This window comes from Enhydra lutris, unplaced genomic scaffold (genome assembly GCF_002288905.1).
Source record: "Enhydra lutris kenyoni isolate GAN:26980312 unplaced genomic scaffold, ASM228890v2 scaffoldscaffold49, whole genome shotgun sequence".
Lineage (NCBI taxonomy): Eukaryota > Metazoa > Chordata > Mammalia > Carnivora > Mustelidae > Enhydra > Enhydra lutris.
The window spans coordinates 10,176,052-10,192,405 of NW_019154133.1; positions in this window are offsets into that span (position 1 = coordinate 10,176,052).

Here is a 16,354-nt window from a genome sequence, read left to right on the forward strand (position 1 = left end):
AGGAAGGACAGGTGAGGGGGTTGAAAGCCCTGTTCTTCCACGCTCAGAATAGTAATAATAACTATTATTCTAGCAGCTAATTATTGAGCAGAGGCTTATATATTGAGTGGTTGCTCTATGCTGGGTATATATTAGATGCTGTGGTGGATTAAATGGTGTCTGCCCCCTCCCTCCTAAAGGTAGTCCATGTTCTCATCCCTGGAAGCTGTGAATATGACCTTATTTGGGAAAAGTGTCTATGCCATTAAGTCAAGGATTTTGAGATGAGATTATCCTAGATTATCCAGGTGGACCCTAAAAGAGAGACATAGAAAAAGAGGGTGAGATCATGTGAAGATAGTAGCAGAGACTGGAATTTTCTGCCCACAAGGTGAGAATGGCCTGGAACTCCTGGAAGCTGTAAGAAGCAAGGAGGGGATTCTCTCCTAGGGCCTTTGGAAGGAGAGTGGCCCTCCAACACCTTGATTTTAATTTTCTGGCCTCTGAACTCTGAAAGGATAAATTCTTGATGGTTTTTAAAAAAATATTTCATTTATTTATTTGACAGAAAGAGAGAGACCGCGAGAGAGGGAACACAAGCACAGGGAGTTGGGAGAGGGAGAAGCAGGCTTCCTGCAGAGCAGGGAGCCTGATGTGGGGCTTGATCCCAGGACCCTGGGATCATGACCTGAGCTGAAGGCAAACACTTAATGACTGAGTCACCTAGGCGCCCCAAATTCTTGTTGTTTTAAGTCACCCAGTTTGTGGTAATTTGTTTCAGTGGCCCTAGGAGTCTGAATAAATGCTTTATATGCATCATTTCTATCTCCACTATCACTGCCAAAGTGAAGGTATTGTTTTCTCATTTTATAGACAAAGAAATAGTGAGTTGGTAACTTACCCACGTTCCCACTGCTCATAAATTGCGGACCTAGGGTTTGAACCTAGGCTCACCTGTCCCAAGTCCCTGCACTCTTCATCGTATTACATCCTCTTTGAATATCATCGTTAATGTCCTACCAGTTCAAAAAGTGCTCTTCTGTATTCCTGGCTCATGGGCAGGTCCTCCACTCAGGCTCACTCATTAACAACATGTAATTGATGGGCCATTTGTGTTGATCACAGATACAAATTTGATTATCACTAATTCCCCTTCCTCACCCCATTTAGGGCCTGAAGCTTCAAGGGAGGGAAATATAGCTTCCCCATCTTGGATAATAAATAGATATATTGTAGAATCTGAAGTAATAATTTAGAATTTTAGTAATAACTGGCTTCTGTACAGTGACTTATGGATTACAAAGCCCTTTCACTCATACAATTCTATTAGAGCTTTGGAAGATACGGTTATACTGGGACATTACATATGGATGAATTCATGGATGAGGACAATGGAGGGTTTCCCAAGCCAATGCCTCCCTGACTGCCACACGGTTACTGAGAGGCAGCTCCCCACAGTATGCAGGCATCAGGAACACTTTATAAATCTCCTCTAGGTCCATCATAGATTCATATAATGAGTTGTCTAATCTTAAGTCCTTAACATTTATTTAGTTTTTCTATCTGGATTTTTCTCTTTTAAATATAAGAAGGGAGGTGTTGCCCAGCTGGCTCAGTCAGTAGAGCATGTGACTCTCAGTATCAGGGTTTTAAGTTTAAGCTCCATGCTGTGTGTAGAGATTACTTAAAAATGAAATCTTACTACACTGTGGGAGGAGGGGAACTAAGATGACAGCATCGTTGGAGGACCCTAGGCTCATCTAGTCCCACAAACACAACTAGATAATTATCAGATCATTATAAACACACCAGAAATCAACCTGAAGACTGATGGAACAAACTTCACAACTAAAGCGAAACAAGAGGCCACATCGAAGAAGGTAGAAAGTGCAGAGATGTGGTTTGGGGAAGAAATGGATCATGGGTGCTGTGGAGGGGAAGGAGCCCTGGTCATGGAGAAAGGCAAGAGAGAGGAGTGCACAGGGATATGTACGAGAAGAACACTTCCCCAAAGCCATTGGCCAGGAAAATGAGAGAGACTGATTTTCATGAGTTCTTGTAACCAGCAGGGCTTAAAGATCGGAGGTTTAAAGGTCAGAGGGCTTGGCTGGGATAGAGACCTGGGCCACTGCCCTAATCCTGGAGAGAACTTAGGCAGGCAAGCAACCCTGGGATAGATGATGCAGAGACAGTGACCCGAAGAAGGCACACAGTGGGGAGATTATTTTCACTTCTTGGAGCATGTCCCTGAGAGGTAGTGTTTACAGAGACACCTCTCCAGGGACAAAGGAGCCAGCAGATGTAATTTCCCTCCCCTGCCCCTCAGCGTAAACATAGAGCCACCTGTGGGAAGCAGCACAGTGCTGACATTGGCTGCCTAAACTGCTCACACCAAGTACCACAGCCCTGTGCTCTGGTAGGACAGCCCTTCTCAGTCAAGTTTGCCTCAGTCCCAGCAGGTCAGGCCTCTTTCCCAGAAAACCAGCAGAAACCCCTTTCTGGTCTCCTGACCAGAAAGGTCTCAGTTCTAGTAGTAGTAGTATCAGGTCTCATTTAACGAGCAGACCAGAGCACCTCTAATTAAAACTTGCCACCTTCTCGCCAGGACCAAACACTGCCCACTGCCGGCAAGGAGAGCTTCTGCAGATGACTGGCCTGAAGGACAGAACAGTCAAAACACAGTAGCAGAGTGCATGCTACACACCAGAGACACTGCCTAAAGGGCCAGGCTCTGGACACATGACCTCTTTCATAAAGCCGTGACTTTCAGGAGCAGGAAACATAATGGAATTTTCTAACACAGAGAAGGCGGCAGAGACTTAGACATAATGCTGAGTTGGAGGAATTCAGCAGAAATGAAAGACAAAATAAGGTCACAGACAGAGATCTAAGTGAAACAGATACAAGTAATGTGCCTGATGGAGAATTTAAAGCAACAATCATAAGGATACTCACTGGGCTTGGGAAAAGAATGGAAAACTTCAGGGAAGCCCTTACTGCAGAGATAAAGAATTTAAAAAACAATCAGAAATGAAAAATATAGTAACTGAGATTCAAAACAGGCTTGATGCAATGAACACAAGAATGGAAGAAGCAGAGGAACAAACGAGTGATATAGAAGATAAAATAATGGAAAATAATGAAACTGAACAAAAGAGAAAAAAGAATTACACAACATGAGAATAGACTTAGGGAGTTCACTGACTTTATCAAACATAATAACATTTGTATTATAGGAGTCCTAGAAGAAGAGAGAGAAAAGGGGGCAGAAATTTTATTTGAGGAAATTATAAGGGAAAACTTCCCTAATCTGGGGAAAAAAACAGACACCCAGATCTAGGAGGCACAGAGAGCTCCCATCAAAATCAGCAAAAGCAGGCCAACACCAAAACATATTGTAACTTAATTTTTGAAATATAGCAATAAAGAAAAAAAAATCTTAGAAGCAGCAAGGCAAAAGGAGTCCCTAACTGAAAAGGAAAGACCCTTAAGTTTAGCAGCAGATCTCTCCACAGAAACTTGGCAAGCCAGAAGAGAGTGACATGATATATTCAACTTGCTGAACAGGAAAAATCTGTAGCCAAGAATACTCTATCCAGCAATGCTATCACTCAGACTAGAAGTAGAGAGGAGAAGAAGAAAGAGAGATAAAGAGTTTCCCAGACAAACAAAAACTGAAGGAGTTCGTGACCACTAAGCCAGCCCAGCAAGAAATAATAAAGGGGACCCTGAGTGGAAAGGAAAGACCAAAAGTGACAAAGACTAGAAAGGAACAGAGAAAATCTCCAGAAACAATAACAAAACAAGTAATAAAATGGCACTAAATACATACCTATCAATAATTACTCTGAAGGTAAAGGGGCTAAACACTTCACTGAAAAGACAGATGTGTCAGAACATATATATATTTTTAAAAAGGCCCATCTATACCTTGCCTGCAAGAGACTCATTTTAGACCTAAAGACACCTGCAGATTGAAAATGAGGGAATGGAGCATCATTTATCATGGAAATTAATGACAAAAGAAAGCTGGAATAGCAATACTTATATTGGACAGACTAGACTTTATGCCAAAGACTGTAACAGGAGATGAAGCAGGGCACTATATCACAATAAAGGGGACAATCCAACAAGATCTAACAATTGTAAATATTCATGCCCCCAACATAGGAGAACACAAATAAAACAATAATAAAAATAAAGGAAATCATTGATAATAATACAGTAAGAGTAGGAGAATTTAATACCACATTTACATCAATGGACAGATCATCTAAGCAGAAAATCAACAACAAAACAATGGTTTTGAATGACACACTGGACCAGACTGGCTTCACAGATATATTCAGAATATTCTCCTGGGCCACCTTGGTGGCTCAGTCAGTTAAGCATCTGCCTTTAGCTCAGGTCATGATCCCAGGGTCCTCCCACAACCTTCTTCTCCCTCTCCCTCTGCTGCTTCCCCTGCTTGTGCTCTCTTTTTCTCTCAAATAAATAAATAAAATCTTAAAAAAAAAAAAAAAAAAAAAAGGAACATTCTCCTAAAGTAGCAGAATGCACATTCTTTTCAAGTGCACATGGGACATTTTCCAGAATACATCACAACTAGGTCACAAATCAGGCCCCAACAAGTACAAAAGAATTGAGATCATACCATGCATATTTGCTGACCACAACACTATGCAGCTTGAAGTTAACCACACGAAAAAATTTGGAAAGATCACAAATATATGGAGGTTAAACAACATCCTACTAAACAATGAATGGGTCAACTAGGAAATCAGAGAAGAGATTTAAAAAAAATACATGCAAACAAATGAAAATGAAAACAATGGTCTGAAACCTTTGGGATGCAGCTAAAGTGGTCTTAAGACAGAAGGATATAGCAATACAGGCCTACCTCAAGAAGCAAGAAAAATCTCAAATAAACAACCTAACTTTACACCTAAAGGGGTTTGAAAAAGAAAAACATGAAACCTAAAGCCTGCAGAAGGGAAATAATAAAGTTTAGAGCAGAAATAAATGATATAGAAAGTAAAAAAAATAAAAAGATCAATGAAACCAGGAGCCGGTTCTTCAAAAACAATTAATAAAATAGATAAACCCCTTGCCAGACTAATCCAAAAGAAACAAGAAAGGACCCAAATAAATAACATCACAAATGAGAGAGGTAAAATAACAACCAGCACCACAGATTATAAGGGAATATTATGAAAAACTATATGCCAACAAATTGGACAATCTAGAAGAAATGGATAAATACAAATATATAAGCTACCAAAACAAATAGGAAAAAATGGAAAACTTGAACAGACAGAAATTAATGAGTAAACAAAAATCTCCCAAAAAACAAAAGTCCAGAGCCAGAGGGCTTCACATGTGTATTCTACCAAACATCTACCAAACAGAGTTAATACCTATTCTTTTCAAACTATTCCAAAAAATAGAAATGAAAGGAAAACTTCCAAATTCATTCTATGAGGCCAACACTACCTTGATACCAAAACCAGATAAAGACTCCAACAAAAAAGAGAACTATGGGCCAATATCCCTGATGAACATGGATACAAAAATTCTTAATAACTAGCAAACTGAATCCAACAGCACATTAAAAGAATCACTCACCATGAACAAATCAGATTTCTTCCTGGGCTGTAAGAGTGGTTCAATATTCGCAACCAATCAACATGATACAACACACTAATAACAGAAAGAATAAGAACCATATGATCCTTTCAATAGATGCGGAAAAAGCATTTGACAAAGCACAACATCCATTCATGATAAAAAATCCTCAACAAAGAACTAGAGGGAACATACCTCAACATCATAAAGGTCTTATGTGACAAGCCCACAGTTAATATCATCCTCAAGGGGGAAAAACTGAGAGCTCTTCCTCTACAGTGAGGAACAAGACAAGGATGACCGCTCTCACTACTGTTACTTAATATAGTACTAGACGTCCTAGTCATAGCAATCAGACAACAAAAGGGAAAAAGAGGTATCCAAATCAGCAAGGAAGAAATAAAACTTTCACTATTTGCAGATGACATAATACCTGGAATATTCCACCAAAATATTGGTAGCATTGTTAAATAATTTCAATGAAAGTTGCAGAATACAGAATCAACATACAGAAATCTGTTGCATTTTTACACACCAATAATGAAGCAGCAGAAAGAGAAATCAAGGAATCGATCCCATTTATAATCGTACCCAAAGCCACAAGATAGATAATTGGGAATAAACTTGACCAAAGTGGTAAAAGATCCATACTCTGAAAAGTATAAAACACTGTGAAAGAAGTTGAAGATGACACATAAATGGAAAAACATTCCATGCTCATGGATTGGAAGAACAAACACTGTCCAAATGTTTATACTACCCAAAGCAATCTGCATATTTAATGCAATCCCTATCAAAATACCACTGGCATTTTTCATAGAGCTAGAACAAACAATCCTAAAATTTGTACAGAACCACAAAAGACCTTGAATAGCCAAAGCATCCTTGAAAAAGAAATGCAAAAGCTGGAGACAGAACAGTTCTGGACTTCAGGTTATATTACAAAGCTGTAGTGATCAATGGAACAGAATAGAAAACCCAGAAATGAGTCCATAGCTATATGGTCAATTAACCTTCCACAAAGCAAGAAGGACTATCCATTGGAAAAAAGACAGTCTCTTCAACAAATGGTGTTGGGAAAACTGGAGAGCAACATAGGCAGAAGAATGAAACTGGACCACTTTGTTACACCCACACAAAAATAAATTCAAAATGGATGAAAGACCTAAACGTGAGACAGTAAATCATTAAAATCCTAGAGAAGAACACACGCAGTAACCTCTTTGACATCAGTCATAGCTTCTTCTTACTAGATATGTCGCCTGAGGCAAGGGAAACAAAAACAGAAAATGAACTATTGGGACTTCATAAAAATAAAAACTTCTGCTCAGCAAAGGAAACAATCAACAAAACTCAAAGGCAACCTGAAATGGGAGAAGATATTTCCAAATGACATATCTGATAAAGGGTTAGTACACAAGATATTTAAAAACTTATAAAACTCAATACCCAAACCCCAAATAATCTAGTTTAAAAATGGGCAAAAGACATGAATAGAAGAAGACATACAGATGGTCAACAGACACATGAAAAGATGCTCGATGTCACTCATCGTCAGGAAAATACAAATCAAAACCACAATGAGATACGACCTCACACTGGTTAGAAGGCTGAAATTAACAACACAAGCAACAACAGGTATTGGTGAGGATGTGGAGAAGGGAACTCTGTTTCAGAGTTGCTGGGAATACAAACTGGTGCAGCCCCTCCAGAAAAAAGGATGGAGGTTCCCAAAAAAGTTAAAAATAGAACCATCCCCTGACCCAACAATTGTGCTACTAGGTATTTACCCAAAGGAAACAAAAATACAGATTCGAAGGGACACATGCACTCTGATGTTTACAGCAGCACTATCAACAATAGCCAATGGAAAGAGCCCTAATGTCCATCATCTGATGATTGGATAGAGAAGAAGTGACATATACATATCTAGATACACACACGATGGAATATTAGTCAGCCATAAAAAAGAATGAAATCTTGCCATTTGCAATGATGTGGATAGAGCTAGAGAGAGATATGCTAAGTGAAGTAAGTCAGTCAGAAAAAGACAAATGTCATGTGATTTCACTCACGTGGAATTTAAGAAACAAAACATGAACATAGAGGAAGGGGAGGAAAAATACAATAAGACAAAAAGAGAGAAGGAGGCAAATCATAAGAGACTCAACTATAGGAACAAACAGGGCGACTGGGGGGAAGATGGGTAGTGGGTGGGGTAACTGGGTGACGGGTGTTAAGGAAGGTGCATGAGCGTCAGGTGATGTATGAAAGTGTTGAGTCACTATGTGACTACCCCTTCTCCTGCTACACGTTTTGTTTGTACAATCCTTTGTGTGTTTGGTGAAATACACATAACAGAACATTTACCACCTTAATCATTCTTATGTGTACAGTTTGGTGACATTAAGTACCTTCTCACTGACAGTCTTGTTTTGCTCAGGACTAACATCCTTTCTTCCCTGCTACTTTACTTTTCTCTTCTTGGCTTCACTTCTGCCACCCCAACCCATAGACAATGTCACTGAAACAGACATTACACTGTATATTAACTAACTGGAATTTAAATAAAAACTAAAACTAAACTAAACTAAAATCTTAAAAAAAAAATGTAAGAGAGGACTGCCTACTGGAATTAGGAGGAGCTGGTTCCCGTTTGAATGGGCTTGGGATGTTGAATAAATGGCTGATGTCAAGAGACAGGCTGAGTCAGAAGAAAGCTAAACCAAGACCTGCTTTAGAATAAATATTTGTGATTCCTCGAGCAGTTCTTTCCTCTTAATGTATGCCTTTTTCAATGTGCTTGCGGTCTGTACCCTGACTGATGCTTGTGTTTAAAGAAGCATGGAAATTGCCGTTGGTACCTGGTGATCTAACCAAGGAATTCTGCTCAACACAGAAAGTGTATGCGTGCCCTGTTGTGCGCACAATTCCTTTCCTGGGAGTGCCAGTTGATATCTACAAAACAGACAGTAAGGAGAGACATTAAGAGTGTGTTGTGGGTGCCATGTTTCCAGCTGAAACTAAAGAGATAGCAGTGTGTGGTTTTTCAACAATGCTATAAGCCTGGGTATAATCTGAGATGATGTGCACAATGAACAGAGATCAAAAACCTGTCTTCCAAAAGCTGGGTCTGGTGAAATCATGCCTCTAGGGACCTCATCCTAAAAATGATGATGTCTGAGGTAGGTGACAGACTTAAAGTCTATGCTCATGGGGTGTTGTTTTGACACCAACAAAAAAAGAAGAAAAGGCAAGAAACCTCTGGCTTATGACAAGTCAATTTCACTTAATGTCAATGTATTTGAGCAGATTAAATAGATTCGCAAGTTGATTTACACATGACAAGATTTGTCACACACGTTTGAAACAATTTCTGACAACTATCCCTTCCCCCACTACACGTTTTGTTTGTACAATCCTTTGTGTGTTTGGTGAAATACACATAACAGAACATTTACCACCTTAATCATTCTTATGTGTACAGTTCGGTGGCATTAAGTACCTCCTCACTGGCAGTCTTGTTTTGCTCAGGACTAACTTCCTTTCTTCCCTGCTACTTTACTTTTCTCTTCTTGGCTTCACTTCTGCCATCCCAACCCATAGGCAAAAAATTCTGAAGCTTTTGTACGAAAGGGGAAAAAGAATGATCCACATGGACCCACGGTGGGATAGCACAGCAAAAACACAAGTCATGGAGTGAGCTGTGGAGGCCTTACTTGTGTATTATTTTCCACTGCCATGGTAAGAGGCCCCCTCTTCTGGACTGGGGGACAGTGATGGGCTGGCCAGTAGTGTGGAGGAGGGAAGGTAGTAACTTCTCAGGACAGAGTGGAAGAGATTTCTGTTTCTAAAGTCAGGTCTTCCTTAATCCTAGGGAGGCCAACTAAACCTTTTTATGTCTCAGGATCCTTCTGTTGCCCAACTCTACCTAATAGGCTGTCTGGTTCTATGGTGGCAGAAGAGGAATGAGCTCTTTTGTGTTGTGGAGGACTCTGATCCAGACAGGTGGGAAGGAATTTTAAAAAGTTCTCTGTGTCCTGAGGATCAGATGCTTGGGCCCTAACATGACGCCTGAGAGTCCACATAGGTCCCAAGACATTTGGGGCTGGTGTTGGTACCTAGAAAGAGTGGTTTCCAGAAGACCCATCTATGTCGACTCCTCAGTTGTGCAAAGAGTGGAATTATCATGATGTCGACAATGGAAATTTGTCTTCGAGAGAGAGTTGCAAGCTCTCAAGGAAATCTAGGGACTCTGGTATTACTTATATAGACCAGATAAGGCTAAGGACAAATAGAGTCCCAGTCATATACTGAGATGAAAATTCAACACATAGTGGTAAGGTGTGGCAAGCCTATGCTTTGGACAGGGGCCTCCTAAGCAGGGAACAAAATATATTCCTGTTACAATGTAGTTGAACCCTGTGACTTCCTGTGAAAACTATAATAGCTCAAGGAGTCTTATAATTTGGCAAACTTAGCTCCTGAATTCTTTTTTTTTTTTTTTTAATTTTATTTATTCATTTGAGAGAGAGCGAGAGCAAGACAGATCACAGAGGGAGGGAGAGGGAGAATCAGACTTGCCGCAGGGCAGAGAGCCCGATGCGGGACTTGATCCCAGGACCCTGAGATCATAACCTGAGCTGAAGGCAGATGCTTAACCCACTGAGTCACCCAGGTGCCCCTCCTGAATTCATTAGTAGAAGCTGTAGTTGGCCTTGGGTGAGTATCTCCATCTTAGTGTATGGTTTCTGCTTATAGAGAGTTTAAATCAATACAGCAACAACTGAGTTGACCCCGTGCAAGGCATTGCAGCGGGCATTTAAGGGTAAGTAGGATACAGTTCTTGCCTGTGGGCAAGCTGCCTGGGGTCAAATCCCCACTCTGAAACTCGCTAGCTGTTGAACTGTGGTCTGCTGGCTTTGCCTCCCCAAGGAGCATCTAGAAACTGGAGTTGTAAAAACACCAAAGTAATAACAACACCTACTCCTTTGGGGGTGTGAGGAGAGTTAAGTGAAATAACGTAAGTAAAGTTTTTAACACAGTGACCACCACATGGTGTTTGATGGTGGTATTTTAATCCTTCAGGATGGTTCCCACCTCTCAGGGCTTGAGCAACCCCCTCGGAGTGTCGGGGTGTCGGGTGGTGTGGGAAATAGAAGCACGTCTCGGACAGCGTGGGAACAGAGAAGGACGGGTCAGCCACTTCCCCCTTCTAGACCCTCGTCCTAGAAGGGCTTGACTGGGATACAATTACCAATTCCTGGTTTTCTTTTCTATCTTAGCAGAAAGGGTGTAATTTTAATAAGATGAAAGAAGGCTTGCAGGCTCCTGACAGCAAAGAAAATCACCAGCCGCCGCTGTGTGCCTGCACTTTCTCTTCATCTTCTTAGGAGGCAGATTAAGGCATCTGAGGTGAAGGGATGACACGGACGCCCTCCACTGAGACTCGGTCTTTCCCTCCGGGGGCCTGGGATGGGCGGGAACCCAGCTCAAGTATTCTTTCCAGAGCTGTTGTTGTTAGGGTGGAGTGGAGGGAGGTGTGTGTTTAGCGACATTTTCTGAGCATTCCTGAGCTCTGTCCCACCAGGGTGAAAGCTCTGATTCCTTCAACTACCTGGTGACAGTTTACAATTCTGACTTAGGGAAAAATGAGTACATTTTTGTTTTTTGTGTTTTTTTAAAATTTTTTTTCCAGTGATCCAAAATTCATTGTTTATGCACCACACCCAGTACTCCATGCAATACGTACCCTCCTTAATACCCACCACCAGGCTCACCCAACCCCCGACCCCTTCCCCTCCAAAACCCTCAATTTGTCTCTCAGAGTCCACAGTCTCTCGTGGTTTGTCTCCCCCTCCGATTTCCCCCAACTCACTTCTCCTCTCCATCTCCCAGTGCCCTCTGTATTATTCCTTATGCTCCACAAGTGAGTGAAACCATATGATAATTGACTCTCTCTGCTTGACTTATTTCACTCAGCATAATCTCTTCCAGTCCCGTCCATGTTGACACAAAAGTTGGGTATTCATCCTTTCTGATGGACGCATAATACACCATTGTATATATAGACCATGTCTTCTTTATCCATTTGTCTGTTGAAGGGCATCTTGGCTCTTTCCAGTTTGGTGACTGTGGCCATTGCTGCTATGAACATTAGGGTACAGATAGTCCTTCTGATCACCACATCTGTATCTTTGGGGTAAATACCCAGTAGTGCAATTGCAGGGTCATAGGGTAGCTCTATTTTTAATTTCTTAAGGGATCTCCACACCGTTTTCCAAAGTGACACCAACTTGCATTCCCACCAACAGTGTAAGAGGGTTCCCCTTTCTCCCCATCCTCTCCAACACTTGCTGTTTACTGTCTTGTTGATTTTGGCCATTCTGACTGGTGTAAGGTGGAATCTCAATGTGGTTTTGAGTTGAATCTCCCTGATGGCTAGTGATGATGAACATTTTTTCATGTGTCTGTTGGCCATTTGTATGTCTCCTTTGGAGAAATGTCTGTTCATTTCTTCTGCCCAAAAAATTAGTATGTTTTTGAAAGATAAGAAGTACATGCTCATATCAGAGTTTAAATGTTGATGCATAGTCTCTTAAATGAAACCTTACGCTGGTCCCTTGTTTTCCCCCTTAAGTTTCCAAGTGAAGGACACTAATATCCAATATTTGATTCAAGAAAAGAGCACACAGTCTAGGATTCCCTTCCACATACACACCCCTGCCAGCCCCGTAGTGGTTTTCTCCTCCCTCCCAGTGGTTTTTTCCTTATTCATGGCCCTATTGTCCAGTGCTCAACACTGGCACAGGAAAAGACATATGAATCATGCCATAGATGTCATCTGTGAGTGAGTGACTTACTGGATCATGCCTCTGTCTTGAAAACAGCAACTTTCACTGTCCCCTCTCTACCTCTGCCCCTGGTTGTCAAGGAAGTAGTACCCAAAGTCAGAACACTAAACTGTAAGGGTTGTTAGGTTGCTAAGAAGGAGTATGACATCTCCACGGAGACCCATGGGAGGAGGATAGACCCAAGCAGGGAATATTTAGAGGACGCGCAGACTAGTACCAATCACTGTCGTCCACCCAGGCTATGTCAGGTACTGTAACAAGTAATTAGCAAACATTATTTGATTTCATTGATTCTTCGTAATGGCCCAAGGATTCAGGTATTTTTATTATTGTTCTATCTATGTTTTGGTGAAGCTCAGGAGGTTAGGTAACTTTCTCGAAGTCCCATAACTGGCAGTTCATGGCAAAACTGAGATTTGAGCCCATGTCTGTCCTGTGCCAAAGCCCATGCTCTCAGCCACTCTGCTGCACTCCAGGGCATGGGACCCTCTGTGAGACGATAGAAAAGAAAAGCTGCTTTTCCCAAGCAGTGTATGGTCTAGAATGAGCTGGAACATGTGTAATTATATCTTGAGGCAGTACCTGAACTTAACTTCACTATTTGTTTATCAAAAAGACAAAATGGAGGATTGCCAGGTGACTCAGTGGGTTAAGTGTCTGCCTTCAGCTCAGGTCATGATCCCAGGTGCTGGGATTGAGTCCCGTATTGGGCTCCTTGCTCATTGGGGAGCCTGCTTCTCCCTCTGCCTGCTGCTCCCCCTGCTTGTGTTCCCCTCCACCTCTCTGACAAATAAATAAATAAAATCTAAAAAAAAAAAAAGAACAAATGGAACATCTGATTTTGCCAGGTGAGGGAAGAGTCACAGTGACAGATTCGCATCACCGTGTGTGGTTTAGACTCCTTTTCCCCAACATCAGTCGTGTGGAGATGTGAATATTTACACTGGAGCCACAAGTGGCAAATTCAGTGCAGTCGCACTAGGTGAGGAGGAGGCCTGGGGACTGGAGCGGGCTGAGTATGACAGAATGATTTGGCAATGATTAGGAAGTGTTGCAGACAAATCCCAGTGGTTTTGTCGAATGAAAATTACAGTCTTCTCCAGGAGTGTCAAAGTTTGGGCCCATAGCATGACAGAAAGATGGGTTCCTCTAATTATGGCCGATTTCCTTCTGTCAGGGAGTGATTTAGCACTAGCTATGTTGTGGAAGGGAAAAGGATAGGCACTGGCATAGAAATTAGGAATACAAAGATAATTTGTCCCTTTGGTTCTTCGCTGAGGGAAATACAGACCCACAAGCCACCAATTCTAACACAGAGGTTCAAGTGCAGAAATGGAAGCGTGTACAGTTCTGTGAGAGCACAGAAGTTAGAGGGTCTAATTCTGCTTGTGAGCCTCAACAGGGAGGAGGATTTGTGAGGCAGAGAAGAGAAAAGAAGGTCAAGGAGATGGTCTATTCAATGGCTTGGAGGTGTGAGCATGTACGTTGTTATTATGGGGGAATAAGGAGTTTGTGACGAAGGCTGAGATGCATGTGGGGAGGTGAGGAAGACAGGACCCCCATAGATAGGGTTTATGACAAAGATATGTAGCAAATCTCTTCCTGTTATATTTTAGGGCTAGCTTCATATATATATATATAAAAGGGGAAAAGAAGCTTTGTAATATAGTTTTCGTGACCACTCTTTTTAGAAAAAGATCCACATTTCCACATATTCAACAGCATAATAATTCCTTTGGGTCATGTTCAATTTTTGGACACTGAGTTTCCCATTCCAGTAGAACTCTAGAAGGTACAGCTACTCCTCTTACAGTTACAGAGGACAAGACAGGATAACTTATTATGCCTTAAGAGATGTTTCTGGAAGATTGGGGTGGGACTTTCGAATATTTTCTTTTCTTTTTTTTTTTTTTTTAAGATTTTATTTATTTATTTGAGAGAGAGAGAGATCACAAGTAGGCAGAGAGGCAGGCAGAGAAAGAGAGGAGGAAGCAGGCTCCCCGCAGAGCAGAGAACCCGATGCAGGACTCAATCCCAGGACCCTGGGACCGTGACCTGAGCTGAAGGCAGAGGCTTTAACCCACTGATCCACCCAGGCACCCTCGAATATTTTCTTGATCTTGCAAGGAAAGAAATGAAAAAAAAAAAAAAAAAAAAACCCCAAAAATACCACTTCAAGACAAAATAAGACAGAGTAAACGCACAGGAGTTTTCTTCTTTACTCTTATCATCCAAGTGTAAATCAATGCTGTGTAAAGAATCCACTGGAGAATTATTTGTAGCCATTTACAAGATTGCTCTATTTCGTAGTTGTAAGCTTCCACATGAACATTGGTAATGACCTCCAAATATCAAATAAAAGAATTTGATGCATGTCATGATTTGCAGGCCTTCCAGGCCATTCCAGTCTTTCTATCTGCTACACAATTAATAGTGACACTTAAGCCAGTTAGAAACTGAAGTGAAAAGGAGATTTACTTTAAGAATGCACTTTGAGATAATGCGGAGGCAATCAAGACTCCCTAGGTGGAATTCCTGAAAGCCCCAGAACACCTCCTCACAGAGTATGAGTGATTTGGTGCTTTAATTTCAGGTTTGGTTCTCTGAGCCTGTCCCAGAGGATGAAGTCCCCCCAGTCCTGTCTCCTGACTCACTCAGAGAAGTGCTCAGCGAGAGCAGAAGTTTCTGAAACATGAGAAAGACTATTGCAATTCAACCTTTCTTCTTCAGTTATCCAAAGAGAGGTAGAACACAGTAACCACAACAGAGTTTCCGATGATAAACTTTAAATTATTAAAGGAGAGAGTGAACAATAAGTATAAAAACAAAATTCAAATTCCACGGAAGGAAGACACAAAGCAGCAATCTCCCACTTCCGCCCTTTGTGTGACGAAGCCTCCACCAGCTGGCATCACAGGGCTGCCCATTATTGTAGAAAAGGAATTTGTTATTAGCATATCGATGAGTCTTCCCAAGCATTTTGTGGATTTGATTTTTCAATGCCCCTCTTTCATGTTTCTGAGTGTTTCTGGGACAAGATCGCTCCATCAAGCAGGATTACACATGGCTAAATTCATTTTATATTGGATGACAAATTGCATTTGAATTTGTAGGGTTGAAGGTCAGGGCTGTTCTCTATTAGTCAGCCAGGCGCCCTCAAAGTGTCTCAGTCATGAGAATGTGTTGGAATTCCCTCTATGCTGCAGCCTGCTCAAATGCCCATGAATCCCGAATTCAAATGCCCTGACTTTGGATGCCTAATAGCCGAGTGCTTCCCAAGGAGATGATCACGCCAGGGGACTGACAAAATGAACAGCGTCACACCCGGCACCAGATTCTTCCATCTGGGACAGTCCCTAGTTAACAGGAACCCAGAATTTTGAAAAAGACCCGTTTCCTGAGCCCTAAAGAACAGATGTATCTTGAGGGCTCGGCCCCAACCTGTCAACCTGAGAAACGCTCTGTGCCAGGGGTATGTCCAGAATTGTCAGGAGGGGGAACAAAAACATCGCTCCACACTCCTAAAACGTTAACTAACACAGAGTTTAGACGTTGCCAGTCGTAAAATGGAGGAAGGATGTTTCTAATCTGAGCAGCCGGCCGGCCCACCAGCCTTTCACACAGACATTTACCTAGGGGAGAAGGTTTTTCTTGTGCTGAGTTTACACTAATTTGATTTAAAGTGACTGACCCCAAATGTCTGGCTCTCCTGTGAGCACACTTGTTCACGTCTCTGTGTGTGCTCCCGATAAATGTCAGGTTGCACACCTTCAAACACACGAAAGGAGGAAAGCCCCCATTAGTTCGGACTGCTCATTTTCAATTTCGTGACATCCACACAGATACTAGCTAGAATTTAATTTGGTAGTCTCTGTAATAAAACGACTTTTCATAGA